This window comes from Triticum dicoccoides, chromosome 4A, assembly GCF_002162155.2.
Source record: "Triticum dicoccoides isolate Atlit2015 ecotype Zavitan chromosome 4A, WEW_v2.0, whole genome shotgun sequence".
Classification (NCBI taxonomy): domain Eukaryota; kingdom Viridiplantae; phylum Streptophyta; class Magnoliopsida; order Poales; family Poaceae; genus Triticum; species Triticum dicoccoides.
In genome coordinates this window covers 177,739,442-177,756,451 of record NC_041386.1, presented here as the reverse complement: position 1 = coordinate 177,756,451, position 17,010 = coordinate 177,739,442, and positions in this window count along the sequence as shown.

Below are 17,010 nucleotides of genomic sequence, written 5' to 3'. Positions count from 1 at the left end.
CTGGATCGTCTGTTTGGCGGCGTCGCACATCTTCATCAGCTGCATTGTGCTAGCCCTGATCATCTCCGCACCCGTACGCAGCTCCCTGGCGGCATCCCCTTACTGTAGACCTGTCCAGTATAATAGAAAGGAGCACAGAGAAAACACAATCTCAAAAGGAGTCTTGATTTTTTTTTCAAAAGTGGTCTGATTGTGCGCCAACCATATAGCCCAACAGGTGGCCGCCAGGCCCGCCGTGTAAAAAGACTTCTTCCCAGGAAGAAATTTGTGACACCACACGAAATATTGCCAGTAGTTTTTGGGCACTTGTCAGTGCCCAGCACCACCCCGATGGATCGCCATACTACGCTGGTCACAGGGCAAGTAAAAAAGAGATGTTGGGCTGTCTCCAGCCCTTTGCAGAAGGAGCAACACGGGTTTCCTGGCCATTTTCTTTTTTTATGACTTGCCTCGTAAGTACCGCGTCTTGTGATAATTGCCAGAGAAAGATTTTGATTTTCAGAGGGATTTTGGCTCTCCAAATCCACTTGTAATAGCATCCACTAAGAGGTCTCTCGAGCATCTTGTAAACTGATTTGGTCGTGAACTTGCCGTTTTGGTTTAGGCTCCAAAAAACTCGATCACTTTTCTTAGTCAGAGGGATGTTTTTAATAGCAGTGCGCAGGGCTTCCCACTATTCAAACATCTCAGGGGTAAGCCTACGCCTGAAAATAGAAGTGGACTCAAGCTCATCTCTCTTGTCCAGGGTGCTATCCGGATGGTTGCATATCTCAAACAAACGTGATATCAGCCCATTCATTGGATCTTTCCACACTCTAGTTAAGTTTCCAGCCCCAATCTTAATTTTCCTGCCCATCATATAGATGTCTTTCACTTTAAGCAGGTTTTTCCAGCAAGGCGAATCAGAGAACCTGGGGGTAACGTCAGCAACATATTTGTTGCGGAGATATCTGGCACGGACAATTTCTTGCCACAACCCATTCTGGGTCTCTAACTTCCACCACCATTTAACCATGAGACTAACATTTTGTTTCCGGAGGTCTTTTATGCCTAAGCCCCCTTTGTCTCTGGATCTACAAATCCTATTGCACTTAACAAGATAGTATCTTTTCTTTTTGTCACACCCTTGCCAAAAGAAATGGCGTCTGTGTTTGTCTAGCCTTTCAATGAAGGTTTTATTCATCAGCCACATCGACATGTGGTAAAGGGAGAGCTGTGTGACAACCGAATCAAGCAGGGTATGTCTTGTCGTGGTTCTAAGTCTGACAGTAGAGTGGGGAGTAGGTATGGAGAGGCAAGGTCCTAGCTATGGAGAGGTTGTAACATAAGAGATGTACGAGTTCAGGCCCTTCTCGGAGGAAGTAAAAGCCCTACGTCTCGGAGCCCGGAGGCGGTCGAGTGGATTATGTGTATATGAATTACAGGATGCCGAACCCTTCTGCCTGTGGAGGGGGGTGGCTTATATAGAGTCCGCCAGGACCCCAGCCAGCCCACGTAATGAAGGGTTTAAGGTGTATTTAGTCCGGGGCGTTATTGGTAACGTCCCACATAAAGTGTCTTAACTATCATAAAGTCTACTTAACTACAGGCTGTTGCAGTACAGAGTGCCTTTTGACCTCCTGGTAGTCGAGTGAGTCTTCGTGGTCGAGTCCTTCAAGTCAGTCGAGTGAATCCTTCGTTGGTCGACTGGAAGGTGACCTCTTCTAAGGGTGTCCTTGGGCAGGGTACTTAGATCAGGTCTGTGACCCTACCCTAGGTACATGACTCCATCATTAGCCCCCGAATGGATTGAGGCTTTGAGTGACGGAGGAGTTGATGCTGTTTCCGATTAACCTTTGCACACTGGTCGTGCGTTGTTCTGAACCAGAGAATCTCTTCGTTGATAGTGAGCAACTTGTCTTCAGTCGACTCGATCCATTCTTTTCTTTCGTCGAGTGATCTTTCGGGCTTCGTCGATTTCCGAGCGACGGATCGCAGGAAATCCCGCGCCTGACAGACTGATCTGCCGTTCGCGGATTCCGTGGGATGCGAAATTTGGGGAAACGCGCGAAGCGGAGCGGACCGCGGCGTTTGGATGGGACGGGACATAGACGCCTCGATCCCCGCGCCGCTTTCTTCGCCACGTATCCCGCCCGCGTAACAGTTCCAGGATATGATTAGATCTGCCGGGTCCACCTGTCATCCACTCGGAAGGGATCTTACAAATGCGCCCGGCGAGGGTTTTTTGAACAGTGCCTCAGCATTCTCTCTCTCTGCCTCCTTCGTCTCCGCCCAACGCGCTCGCTCTCGCCTCCGCACCACTTCTCCTCACGCACCCCGCCGGAAGCCATGGTCAAGGAGAAGACGGCGGCGCTGGAGCGCGCGAAGAAGGCGTCGGCGACGGAGAAGGCGAAGGGGAGATCCACCAGCCGCGGTGGGTCTTCGTCCAGATCCCGCCTGCCGAAAGGCTGGGTCCAGGGAGATTGGATCCAGTCGACCATCACGGAGAAGGATCTCCTCGACATGGCCAACGAGGGCCGGATCCCCCATGGAGCTGCGAGGCTTCTGGGGAAAGAGTGGCAGCCCCAGCCGGAAAAGGGTGAGTGCGTGCTTCTGGCTACCCATGTCGACCGCGGATTCTCTTTGCCACCGAGCGTTTTCTTCCGTGGTTTCTTGAACTTTTTTGGAGCGCAACTCCACCACTTCACCCCGAATTCTATCGCCTATCTTGCCGCGTTTGTGTCCATGTGCGAGAGTTTTCTGGGCTGTCGACCGCACTGGGGCTTGTTCAAGCACATATTCACATGTCGCTCTCAAACTGTGAAGAAGGCGAGTCCAGGCGACGAAAGAACCCGAGTGGTCCAAATGTGTGGAGGTCTGGGGATCCAGGTGAGAAACAAGAGCACCTTCCCAGCCATGACATTTCCCGAGTCAGTCAGAGGCTGGCAGTCGACCTGGTTCTACTGCCAGGATGAGTCGACACCGGGGCAGTCGAGTGGGCTCCTTCCATTTACCATGGACCGAGTGAACAAGCCCTCCTCCCTGAAGCTGATTCCGGAGGAGAAAGCTGACGTGAAGATGTTGATGGAGCGCGTAGTTCAGTTGGTTCGGGAGGGAGTGACGGGCATGGATCTCCTGGAAGTTTTCCTTAGGCGCCGAATCCAGCCTCTTCAGTTCCGGAGCCACTGCATGTGGTTGTACTGTGGGACTGAGGATGTGACTATCCAGAAGCAGTCGACAATGCCACTCTGGAAAGGTGGATGGCCGATGTTACTGGGAACAAGGACAACCCTCGCGGGGCCAGAAGGATTCCTCCACTCGACTGCCACAGTGATCCAAACAAGGCATGTCTGCCCCACTTCCCGTTGTATTCTCATCATATTTTATTTCTGCTTTCTCTGCTGATCGGTCGACTAATCTTTGTCTTGTTGTCCCTCAGGCCCTCACTGAACTGTACTCGATGCCCAACGGAGCGCAGGCTCCGACTGAGGAGGGAGAAGCGAGCAGGGGTGAGAGCCAGGAGGAGGAGTGGGACTCGGACGCCGCCGAGGCCGATGATGATGACGATGACGATGATGATGATGATGATGAGGACGGGGAAGAGGAGGAGGAGGAGGAGGTCGCACCACCGCGCTCGGAAAGGCGGTCGAAACTTGTCCATGACCCTGCGACTGAACGCGACGAGGGGGTCGCGACTGTTACTCAGTCGACCAAGCGCCCCCGGACCACCTCTCCGGCGCCGACTGAAAAGGCGCCGAAGCAGCCCAGGGCGGCCCCGTCGAAGCCGACCAAGCACCTGCCGAAGATGAAGGTGTCCATCCCCACCATATCAGGGTAATCATATTGCTTACGTCTTCTTGTTTTGTGTGAACTTTATCTCTGGTTGGCGCTGGAGTTAGTCGACTGACTTTTTGGAGTTGCAGTGCTGCTACTTCTGAGACCTCAGCCCGGGCTGACGACCATGCGATGGAGGATGCAGCAACCTCAAAACCTGGCATTATACTCTTAACACCGTTTCTAGTCGACTGACTCATGATCTCTAATTCTGATTCTTTTCTGTAGCTCCATCCAATGTTGTTATCACTCTCCCTGATGATGATGAAGACGAGGAACCACTAAAGCACAGAATGAGAAGGAAAGCGTCTGCCAGCAGGGTGCCCCAGGATGTGACGGTGCCTGAGACTCTGGTCGCGGAGGAGGAGAACACCACTCAACACACTGTGTCCTTCGCAGATCCGCTGACGAGTGCTCCGCAGCCCTCCCTCTTCACGACGCACCATGTCCCAGAGGACCAAGCTGGCGCCGCGAAGGAGGCGATACGCCAGGCAGGGATCATGATGGAGCAGTTGAAGACCATCCGGGATGCGAGCCAGGCAGCTTACGACGCCAGTTCCGCCCTTCAAAGGAATGTTCAGGTCAGTCGACCGCTATCAAAAAACTTTTCTTTCCAGAATTTATAGTAGTCACCCACTGGGTGTGTCGATTTAAACTCCGTGTTAGCGGGGGCACACTGAGTGCACCCGCTGGGTGTAGTCCCCAAGGCTAAGGTCGACTACGGGCAGTCGGCCTTAGGCTTTATAATTTCAGTCTCTCCGTCATTCGACTACGGCGAATGGATTTCGCAAACCGGTGGGGGCACGCTGAGTGCACCCACTGGGTGTAGTCCCCGAGACTGTGGTCGACTGCTGGCAGTCGGTTACAGTCTTAGAGAATACATCTTGTTTTTTTTTGAGGTCGACTGGTCGACTCTGTCTTCAAATAGGATTAGTGGGGGCACGCTGAGTGCACCCACTGGGTGTAGTCCCCAAGGCTAAGGTCGACTGCTGGCAGTCGGCCTTAGGCTTTATAATTTCAGTCTTTCCGTCATTCGACTAAGGCGACTGGATTTCACAAACTGGTCGACTGGTCGACTCTGTCTTCGACTGGTCGATTAGTGGGGGCACGCTGAGTGCACCCACTGGGTGTAGTCCCCGAGACTACGGTCGAATGCTCGTATTCGGCTGTAGTCTTAGAAACGCGTGATTTTTCCTTCTTCACTCGGAAGTGAATTATATTTGACATTTTAGTCGATTGGTTCTTCGCAGAACTCCTGTGATCTTGTGGCTCGCTACTCTGAGCTGGAAAACAAGCACATTCAGCTCGAGCTGAATTTGAAGCTGGTTCAGGAGAATCTGACGAAGGCAAAGGAGGAGACCGAAGGTATGTTTGGTGAGACCTTGACGACTGCTTTTTCCCTTTATTTGTTTCAAAATCTGATCTTGCTGTAACTTGCAGGTAAGGTGAGGGAGGCCGAACGGAAGAAGGACCTTGAACTAGCTGAGAAGATCAAGCTTGTTGACGAGAAGTTAGCTTCAGTCGCCAAGCTTGAGCAAGAAAATGCCAATCTGAAAGCTGCTCTTGGGAAGAAAAAAGATCTGGAGGCCTTCCTGAATGGTCTTGCCAAGAAGCTATTTCTTATGCTTGAAGGTAAATCTCTATGCTCGGCGATCATTTCCAACCGTGGTTTTTCCATTCGACTATCGTCTTGACTCGGTGATCGTCCTTGCAGAATTTTGTCAAAACTTTGAAGAAGAAACTAGCCGGCTGGAACCAAACCTTGACCCCGTCAATTCTCCGATGGACGACGAAGTTGCCATGAATGTTTTCCAACTGGAGTCCCGTGTTGCAGCTGTCGTGGACTATCTTGCAAGGCTGAAGGTCGCCACATCTCGCATCGACTCGACGCTCTGGCCCGGGGAGACTCTTCAGAATGACCTCGAGTCGCTGATGGCTCGCTTGAACACGATCCCTGGTCGAGTGCAGGAGTGGAAAAAATCCTCGGCTCGGTGCGGTGCAGATGTTGCTCTGTGTCTGGCCCGAGTTCACTGCAAAGATGCGCGAGAAAACAAGCTGGCGGCCCTCCGGGTGGCCAACACCAAGAAACACGACTTCAGGTCCTTTATGGAAACTTTCCTTGTGGCTGCCACTCGGATCGCAGATGGGATTGATCTTGATGAGTTTGTTGCACCTTCCAGCCCTCCACAAGAGGGGTAAAAAACTTCTTCTAAGCTCGACGCTTTAAATTTGCCTCGATATGCCGAGTGGAATTGTAACCGATAAACCTTAATGGTCTGAGCACCTGAGCACTTCCGGTTCCTTTAGGTATCGATCCGAACTTGAATTTGTCGTTTGAATATGATTGCTTTTGGCTCGAAATGTCTTTTGCAAGTTCAAATCAGGGCGCTTACTGCAATCGACTTATTCCTTAGTCCACTTAGGTGAGCGCTGGGCTGCAGCTAAGCCCCCGAGTGAGAGGTTTGCTCTTCACTCGGTAGGGTTTCTATATCTTAGGCGAGCACGGGGCTGCAGCTAAGCCCCCGAGTGAGAGGTTTGCTCTTCACTTGGTAGGGTTTTTATATCTTAGGCGAGCACTGGGCTGCAGCTAAGCCCCCGAGTGAGAGGTTTGCTCTTCACTCGGTAGGGTTTTTATATCTTAGGCGAGCACTGGGCTGCAGCTAAGCCCCCGAGTGAGAGGTTTGCTCTTCACTCGGTAGGATTTTTATATCTTAGGCGAGCACTGGGCTGCAGCTAAGCCCCCGAGTGAGAGGTTTGCTCTTCACCCGGTAGGATTTTTGACAACTTAGGCAAGCGCTGGGCTGCAGCTAAGCCCCCGAGTGAGAGGTTTGCTCTGCACTCGGTAGGATTTTCATAACTTAGGCGAGTACTTGGACTGCAGCTAAGCCCCCGAGTGAGAGGTTTGCTCTTCACTCGGTAGGATTTCGGTAACTTAGGCGAGTACTTGGACTGCAGCTAAGCCCCCGAGTGAGAGGTTTGCTCTTCACTCGGTAGGATTTTTGATAACTTAGGCGAGCACTGGGCTACAGCTAAGCCTCCGAGTGGAAGTCTGGCTTATCACTCGGTAGGATTTTCGATAACTTAGGCGAAACGGATTCGCAGCTAAGCCTCCGAGTGAGAGGTTTGCTCTTCACTTGGTAGGATTTTTACAAACTTAGGTGAAACGGATTCGCGGCTAAGTCACCCACTGGGGGGAAATTTCATTGGACAAAATAAAAAGTGACAAAAATTATGGAGGAACTATGACACTATTATTTTGAGGTCCATGAACTACAGAAGTACTTTATCGCAACTCATCCGAGTGATAAAACTTAAGTGTAAAATGGGCGGAGTAGTTCCGCGTTCCAAGCTCGGGGCTTGTCGATATTATGCTCGACATTGTAGAGACGGTACACCCCGTTGTGGAGAACTTTGGTGACGATGAAGGGTCCTTCCCAAGAAGGAGCAAGCTTGTGTTGTTTCTTCTGATCCACTCGGAGAACTAAATCTCCTTCTTGGAAGGCTCGACCTCTCACATTTCTGGCATGGAAACGACGCAAATCTTGTTGGTAGATGGTCGACCGGATCAAAGCCATCTCCCTTTCTTCCTCTAAAAGGTCGACTGCGTCCTGCCGCGCTTGTTCAGCTTCTGCTTCGTTGTATATTTCAACTCGAGGAGCATTGTGGAGAAGATCACTCGGCAAGACTGCTTCAGCTCCGTAGACCAAGAAGAATGGAGTTCTTCCGGTCGACCGATTAGGTGTGGTCCTCAGTCCCCAAAGCACCGAGGGAAGTTCGTCGACCCAAGCTCCAGCTGCATGCTTGAGATCACGCATCAGTCGGGGTTTCAGTCCCTTGAGAATCAGGCCATTGGCTCGCTCTGCTTGTCCATTCGACTGCGGATGAGCGACTGAAGCGTAGTCGACTCGTGTGCCTTGAGAGTTACAGAAATTTCTGAATTCCTCTGAGTCAAAGTTCGACCCATTATCCGTAATGATGCTGTGCGGGACTCCATATCTGAATATTAGTTCTCTGATGAAGCTAACAGCAGCACCGGCGTCAAGGTTCTTGATTGGTTTAGCCTCGATCCACTTGGTGAACTTGTCGACTGCCACCAGTACATGCGTGAAGCCACTTCGCCCTGTTCTCAAAGGACCGACCATGTCCAACCCCCATACTGCGAAAGGCCAGACGAGTGGAATGGTCTTCATGGCTGATGCAGGCTTGTGCGACATATTCGAGTAGAACTGACATCCCTCGCACTTATCCACTATCTCCTTTGCCATCTCATTCGCCTTTGGCTAGTAAAATCCGGCTCGGTATGCTTTGTCCACGATGGTCCGAGAGGACGCATGATGGCCACAGGTCCCCGAGTGGATATCATTGAGGATGAGTCGACCTTCTTCTGGTGTTATGCACTTCTGACCAACTCCAGTCGCGCTTTCTCTGTATAATTGTCCTTTGATTACGGTAAAGGCCTTAGATCGACGGACGATCTGTCGAGCCTCTTCCTCATCCTCCGGAAGCTCTTTTCTCAGGATATACGCGATATATGGAACTGTCCAGTCGGGAATGACCACCAAGATCTCCATGATCAAGTCGACCACCGCTGGGACTTCAACCTCAGTCAGATCTGTGGCACTCTTGGGTTGTGGAGCTTCTTCGGTGAAAGGATCTTCTTTGACTGACGGAGTGTGTATATGCTCCAAGAACACACCACTCGGAATGGCTTCTCTCTTGGAACCTATCTTTGCTAGATCATCAGCTGCTTGATTTTTCAGTCGGGGTATATGATGGAGCTCCAACCCCTCGAACTTCTTTTCCAGCTTCCTCACTGCACTGCAGTATCCAGTCATGGCTGGGCTTCTCACGTCCCACTCCTTCATCACTTGGTTGACCACTAAATCCGAGTCGCCATAAACCATCAGGCGACGGACGCCGAGTGAAATGGCCATGCGCAACCCATATAAGAGGGCCTCATATTCTGCCTCATTGTTGGAGGAATCAAAGTGAATCTGGAGCACATATCTGAGCTTATCTCCTCTGGGGAAACCAGGACAACCCCAGCACCGGAACCATTCAACATTTTAGAGCCATCAAAGAACATGGTCCAATGCTCCGAGTGAACTTCAGTCGGCTGCTGCTGTTCAATCCACTCGGCGAGGAAATCTGCTATTGCCTGGGACTTAATGGCTTTCTTTGCCTCAAACTTGATATCAAGGGGAAGAAGTTCAATCGCCCATTTAGCCACTCGACCAGTTGCATCTCTGTTGTGCAAAATCTCTGATAGTGGAGCGTCGCTGACGACTGTGATGGAATGATCAGAGAAATAATGAGCAACCTTCTTTGTGGTCATGTATATTCCATACACAAGCTTCTGATAATGAGGATATCTCTGCTTGGATGGAGTCAAGACTTCAGACAAATAATACACTAGGCGCTGAACTTTGAGAGCTTTTCCTTCTTCTTCCCGCTCGACCGTAAGCACAGTACTGACGACCTGTCCTGTGGCTGTGATATAGAGCAGCAGAGGCTCTTTGCTGATTGGAGCAGCAAGCACCGGCTGGGTGGAGAGCAGAGCTTTTAGCTCGGCAAACGCTGCATCAGCTTCTGGAGTCCACTCAAACTTGTCTGCCTTCTTCATCAGTCGGTAAAGAGGCAATGCCTTTTCACCGAGTCGTGAGATGAATCGACTTAATGCGGCCAAGCATCCAGTAAGCTTCTGGACATCGTGCACTCGCACAGGGCGTTTCATTCGGAGAATAGTGCCGATCTTCTCTGGATTAGCGTCGATTCCTCGCTCGGAAACGAGAAAACCGAGTAACTTGCCACCAGGAACTCCAAACGTGCACTTTGATGGATTGAGCTTGATATCATACCTTCTGAGGTTGGCAAATGTTTCGGCGAGGTCAGCGAGCAGGTCGGAACCTTTTCGTGACTTGACGATGATATCATCCATATACGCTTCCACATTCCGACTGATTTGAGTGAGAAGACACTTCTGAATCATTCGCATAAATGTGGCTCCGGCATTCTTGAGGCCGAATGGCATGGTGATATAGCAAAAGCACCCGAATGGAGTGATGAAAGCTGTTTTTACCTCGTCGGGTCCGTACAGACGGATCTGGTGGTACCCGGAGTAGGCGTCTAGAAAAGACAGTCTCTCGCATCCCGCGGTCGAGTCAACAATTTGATCTATGCGAGGGAGAGGAAAATGATCTTTCGGGCAGGCCCGGTTGATGTGCTTGAAATCAATGCACATTCGGAGTGATTTGTCCTTCTTAGGAACCATGACGACATTAGCGAGCCACTCGGAGTGGTATATCTCTCGGATAAATCCTGCCGCCAACAGTCGAGCCACTTCCTCACCAATGGCTTTTCTCTTCTGGACGGCGGACCGCCGAAGATGCTCTTTGACTGGTTTTGCAGATGAGTCGACTCTTAGGCGATGCTCAGCCAGTCCCCTGGGAACACCTGGCATGTCAGCGGGCTTCCATGCAAAAATGTCCCAGTTCTCACGGAGGAACTCGATGAGCGCTTCTTCCTATTTCGGGTCGAGTGTTGTGGAGATGTGGGTCGGAGCTGCATCGGGGTCGGTCGGGTGAATGTGAACAGGCTTTGTCTCACCGGACGACTGAAATGCAGATTCTGTGGCGGGTTTCTTGGATCGTAGCAAATCACTCGGATCTGCGTTTTGCTTGTATTCTTCGAACTCGACCGCTGTCACCTGGGAATCGGCAATCTTTGAGCCCTTCTGAAAGCACTCTTCTGCCTTTTTCCGATCACCGGTGACAGTGATCACTCCTTTGGGGCCGGGCATCTTCAATTTGAGGTACATGTAATATGGTCGAGCCATGAACCGTGCATAAGCTGGTCTCCCCAAAATGGCATGATATGCACTCTGAAAATCTACGACCTCAAACGTCAACTTCTCTTTGCGAAAATGTTTCGAATCACCAAACACCACGTCCAGAGCTATTTGGCCGAGTGACTCGGCTTTCTTTCCTGGTATAACTCCATGAAAGCTCATGTTACTGGTGCTCAGTCGGGACATCGGAATGCCCATTCCTTTTAGCGTGTCTGCATACAACAAATTCAGCCCACTACCACCGTCCATCAGTACTTTTGTTAGTCGAGTGCCTTCAACAACTGGATCGACCACCAAAGCTTGCCTCCCAGGGGTGGCAATATGAGTCGGGTGATCAGATTGGTCGAAGGTGATGGGTGTTTGGGACCATTTCAGATAATTTGCTTTCGCTGGGGCAACCATGTTCACCTCACGGTTAATAACTTTCAATCGACTCTTGCTTTCCACATCTGCAAAGATCATCAGAGTGGAGTTGATATGTGGATATCCTTCCTCACTGTCCTCCTTGTCTTCGGCCTTGTCCGACTCCTTCTCCTTGTTATTAGACTGTTTTCCCTGACACTGCTGGATCAGGAGTCGACATTGGCGAGTGGTATGCTTCGGATAGATGATATTCCCCTCTTCGTCTTTCTTCGTGTGGATGTGACACGGCATATCCATCACATCGTTCCCTTCTTTATCCTTCACCTTCTTAGGGTTCCAGGATCCTTTTGGTTTCCCTTTAAACTTTCCCTGAGTCACGGCCAGAGCCTCTTCAGGAGCTGCCGGTTCAGCCTTCCGCTTCTGTTTCCGACTGGTGTTTCCCTTCTCCGACTGACTCGGCTTGTGCTTGCCGCTTCGGAGTCGGTCTTCTTCTTCGCCATTAGCGTACTTGGTAGCAATCTCCATCATCCGACTCAAGGTCATGTCACCGGTTCGACCAAATTTAAAACTCAATTCTCTATTCTTGACACCATCCTTAAAGGCATAGACTGCCTGATGATCAGACACATTCTCCACAGTATGGTGCAAAGTGATCCATCTCTGAATATACTCCCTGAGAGTCTCATTGTTCTTCTGCACGCAGACTTGCAGCTCCGTCAATCCAGCCGGTCGCTTGCAAGTTCCTTCAAACGTTCTGATGAACACTCGGGACAGATCTTCCCAAGTGTAAACGCTGCTAGGAGGTAATTGAGTCAACCATGCCCTGGCAGAACCTTCCAGCATGAGGGGCAAATGCTTCATAGCCACCTCGTCGTTCCCACCACCAATCTGAACCGCCACTCGGTAGTCTTCAAGCCAAGTTTCAGGCTTAGACTCACCAGTGAACTTGCTGATTCCTGTTGCCAACCTGAAATTGGGAGGGATAACTGCGGCTCTGATAGCTCTGCTGAAACATCCAGGACCAGAAACATGCACTCGACTGCTTGTGGGCGCATCTCTGTCGAGTCCACCTCGATGGGCTCTGTTCCGGTCGACTAAGCCTTGCACGATAATGGATCGCGCATCAAAGCCTGGTTCTCTGGGGTCGACTGGAACTCTTCGCCCCGCACTGAGCTGACGTCTGTTATCTTGCTGCCGAGGAGCGTAAGACCCACCCCTCGGAGGGGAATTGGGCACTCGACGCCTATCATCTCGGTCGAGTCGGTCACCATATTGGTCTTGCCGATTCTCGCGCCCTTCACGCCGCGGAGGCGATCTGGGGCTGTGAGCCGACTGAACCGTATTCGCAGCAACGGATCGACTATGAATTCTGTTGCGCGACTGTGACACGGCCGAATTCTGATCTCCTGCTGCCCGGAGCAAATCCCTGATCTGCATCAAGCCTCTGCCAGCTTCCGACTGAGAGGGCTGGATGGACTCTGCTATACGGGTCGCAGCTGCTAAATTCTGGATTGGGGTTCGATATACCTGAGTCGGCGGGAAGAGTTGACGTCGACTGGTGTCGGGAACTCGTTGCCGCGCGCGTTCGTCGAGTGCTCGCTGAAGATTCTCCAGTCGAGTGCGTTCGGCCAAATTGGCCAAACGTGCCTCCTCCAAGGCGCGAACCTCGGGGGTTTCTCCTGCGATGGGAGTACGCAGGGCATCCACGTTCCTGCGGCGAAGTTCCTCTCTTTGCAGAGAGTCGAGTGGCTCGGGCTGGTACTCTTCGTGGTCTCGTGCGGGGTCGCCTCCGTCGCCTGCTCCACCATCACGGGCGAAGCCAGGGGGACTGCGAGGCCCGTCGACCATCAGGATTTCCGCCGCTGGATCACTGCTATCGCACTCGGATGTCGTCTCTACGGAGCCAGTCGACAGATCGAACAGGCCGTAGAGAGATTCGTCGGGCTTGATTGCCGCAACTTGGGTGGTGGCCGTCTGGCGAGCCACTGCATGCCTCACCCACCGCTGAAGCCTCGACCGGCCCGAGCGCTTGCGCTGGCGGAAGACCGGGAGGGTGGTCGATGGGGGAGTCGACCGATACGGAGTCGACGGTTGCCGCAACAGAACGCCGCGGACACATGCGCGAAAATGCGTCACACCGCGGACGGGGAGCGCATCGACGTCGAGTGGAGCCTCCTGGAGCCAGGCGGAGTCGTCGGCGACGAAGGTGAGAGCACCGAGACGGATCTCTCGACCCTCAACCAAAACTCCAGCAGTCATCATGATAAAAGTACTCGGAAGAACCGCAACTTCTCCACAAAATCGCTAAAACACCCGCCCCACGGTGGGCGCCAACTGTCGTGGTTCTAAGTCTGACAGTAGAGTGGGGGGTACGTATGGAGAGGCAAGGTCCTAGCTATGGAGAGGTTGTAACACAAGAGATGTACGAGTTCAGGCCCTTCTCGGAGGAAGTAAAAGCCCTACGTCTCGGAGCCCGGAGGCGGTCGAGTGGATTATGTGTATATGAATTACAGGATGCCGAACCCTTCTGCCTGTGGAGGGGGGTGGCTTATATAGAGTCCGCCAGGACCCCAGCCAGCCCACGTAATGAAGGGTTTAAGGTGTATTTAGTCCGGGGCGTTATTGGTAACGTCCCACATAAAGTGTCTTAACTATCATAAAGTCTACTTAACTACAGGCCGTTGCAGTACAGAGTGCCTTTTGACCTCCTGGTAGTCGAGTGGGTCTTCGTGGTCGAGTCCTTCAAGTCAGTCGAGTGAATCCCTCGTTGGTCGACTGGAAGGTGACCTCTTCTAAGGGTGTCCTTGGGCAGGGTACTTAGATCAGGTCTGTGACCCTACCCTAGGTACATGACTCCATCATGTCTCCCCCCCATCGAGGCAGCATTGCCAATCCAGGCATCGAACCTTTTCAAGTATTTGCTAACAATGAATTCCCAATCAGAGGTTTTCAGGTTAGCATAGCTGATAGGCATGCCTAGGTATTTAAGTGGAAAACTGCCAACCTCACAATCAAATATCTCAGCATATTTATTGACAACAGTCTCGTCTTCACCTACAGTAAGAATTTCGCTCTTCTGAAAGTTAACTTTGGGGCCATACATCATCTCAAACATGTACATCAACAACTTCAGGTTGATTGCTTTGTCAATGTCATCCTCTATGCCGATGATGGTGTCATCTGCGTATTGAAGGACCGTCACTCCATCAGGGATAAGATTGGAAGCTAAGCCTACTATCAGCTTATTTTTCTGAGCATTTTTAATCATTTTGGTGAGGCACTCAGCAACCAGGTTGAATAAAAAGGGAGAGTGGGGGTCTCCGTGGCGGACCCCTTTTTTACTTTGAAAATATGGGCCAACATTGCTATTAAGTTTAATATACTAACGGCAACTCTTCTATAGGCCACACGGTACATCCAGTGGAGGTGATTACTGTTTGTTTCCCATTAAGACTTTGGCCGTCCCTTGTGCTCGTGCAGCAACTCTTCCTCCTGCTGATTGTAAGGTCGCTTTCACTTTTCGTGTGCCCTATCCCATGCAACTGATGAGCCAAGCCAACGTCCGCACTCCGGACTGTACTACACGGGAGGCAGAAAGTTGATTTCGAATCCAATGATAATGATGGTTTGCTTTGTAGCTTCTATCAACTTTGCTTTGCGAGATTTGATATTGTAGAATATATGAATTGCACGATGTAGTGCTCTTCGTGCATAGGCACGTATATATGAGTACAAAGGTGGGCCACGGACCTCAACTATACAGGGACTAGGAGGCGGGCCCAATACACAGTATACACAGATCATATATACTCAACACCCCCCGCAGTCGAAGCGGCACCGCGGCTGATGCAAAGACTGGACCAGAACTCCTCAAATGACGCCGTAGGCAGGCCCTTGGTCATGATATCGGCAAGTTGTTGGGAAGTAGGGTCGTGTAAAACACGAATATGGCCAAGGGCCACCTGTTCCCGAACAAAATGAATATCCAACTCAATATGCTTGGTCCGTCGATGATGCACCGGGTTAGCAGAGAGGTAGACCGCCGAAATGTTGTCGCAGTAGACCACCATGTCACGGTCAACAGGGCAAGAGAGCTCCTGAAGCAGCTGGCGAAGCCACGAACACTCGGCGACGGCGTTGGCCACCGCACGATACTCAGCCTCAGCACTGGAACGAGAGACCGTAGGCTGCCGCTTAGACGACCACGAGATAAGTGAGGGTCCAAGGTAGACACAATACCCCGAAGTGGAGCAACGAGTGTCAGGGCAGCCCGCCCTGTCTGCATCGGAGTAGGCGGTGAGGACGGTGTCGGCAGAGGCGTGAAGCGTGACGCCAAGGTCCATAGTGCCACAGATATAGCGGAGAACCCGCTTGACGGCAGCCCAGTGAACGTCTCGAGGAGCATGCATATGAAGACACACCTCCTGCACGGCATACTAGATCTCTGGTTGAGTCAGAGTGAGGTACTGGAGAGCACCAACGATAGAACGATAGAAAGCAGCATCCGAAGCAGGAGAACCATCCGTGGCAGAAAGTTTGGCCTTCGTATCAACAGGCGTAGCGGCGGGCTTGCAGTTAAGCATGCCGGCGCGCTCCAGAAGCTCGTGAGCGTACTTCCGCTGATGAAGGAAGAAGCCATCCGGACGGCGCACCACCTCGACACCGAGGAAGTAGTGCAAAGGACCCAAGTCCTTGATGGCGAACTCAGCGCGAAGATGAGCCATGAGCTGACTGAGGAGACCAGCCGTACATGCCGTCAGGATGATGTCGTCGACATAGAGCAGCAAGTAGGCCGTGTCAGAGCCCTGATGATAGACGAAGAGCGAGGCGTCCGAGCGGGTAGAGCGGAACCCAAGCTGGTGAAGAAACGCCGTGATGCGCTGGTACCAAGCGCGCGGAGCCTGCTTGAGTCCGTACAAGGACCGCGAAAGCAGGCACACGTGGTCAGGAAGTGCCAGGTCAACAAATCCGGTGGGCTGCTGGCAGAAGACCTGCTCCTCGAGGTGACCATGTTGGAAGGCGTTGGAGACGTCCATCTGATGCACCGGCCAAGCACGGGAGACCGCAAGGTGGAGAACCGTGCGTATCGTACCGGGCTTGACGACCGGAGCGAAGGTGTCGGTGAAGTCGATGCCAGCACGCTGTCGGAAGCCACGAACGACCCATCACGCTTTATAGCGATCAAGGGTACCATCAGACGGAGCTTGTGTTTAAAGACCCACTTCCCGGTAATCACGTTGGCGTGCCGGGGACGGGGAACAAGTTGCCACGTCCGGTTGCGCAGCAGGGCGTCAAACTCCTCTTGCGTCGCAGTCATCCAGAGCGGGTCACGAAGAGAGGCTCGAACGAAGGACGGAAAAGGCGACGGCTCAGAGGTGGATGCCGCATGGACGTAGTCATCCGAGGCGTAGCGCGAGCTTGGGCGAAAAACGCCCGTACGGGCACGGGTGACCGGACCGGCCGCAGGCGCCGGTGGCGCCGCGGGTGCCGAGCGGGCCGTAGGGGCCGCGGGCGCCATCGCCGGGGGGCGCGCCTCAAACCCAGGGGGTGGGCCAAGAGAGGCGCGCGAGCGCCCTGTGGGAGGCGGCGAGGAGCCCGCGTCACCGGTGGCGGGAGGAACAACCGGGGGTACCTGGTGAAACGGAAACACATGCTCATCAAAGTAAACGTGCCGGGAAGTGAACACACGATGGGAGACGGGATCGTAGCACCGATATCCCTTGGAGGTAGAGGGGTAGCCGATGAAGATGCAAGCGACAGAACGAGGTGCGAGCTTGTGAGGAGCGGAGTCGGCAATGCTAGGATAGCAAAGGCACCCGAATATACGCAAACCATCATAAGAGGGTGGTGTACCGAACAGGAGGTGATGAGGTGCAAAATTCCACCGTGGTCGGCAGGGTCGAATGTTAAGGAGAAGGGATGCAGTAGCAAGCGCGTCCGGCCAGAAGCGAGGCGGCACGTTAGCATGAAACAGGAGCATGCGAACG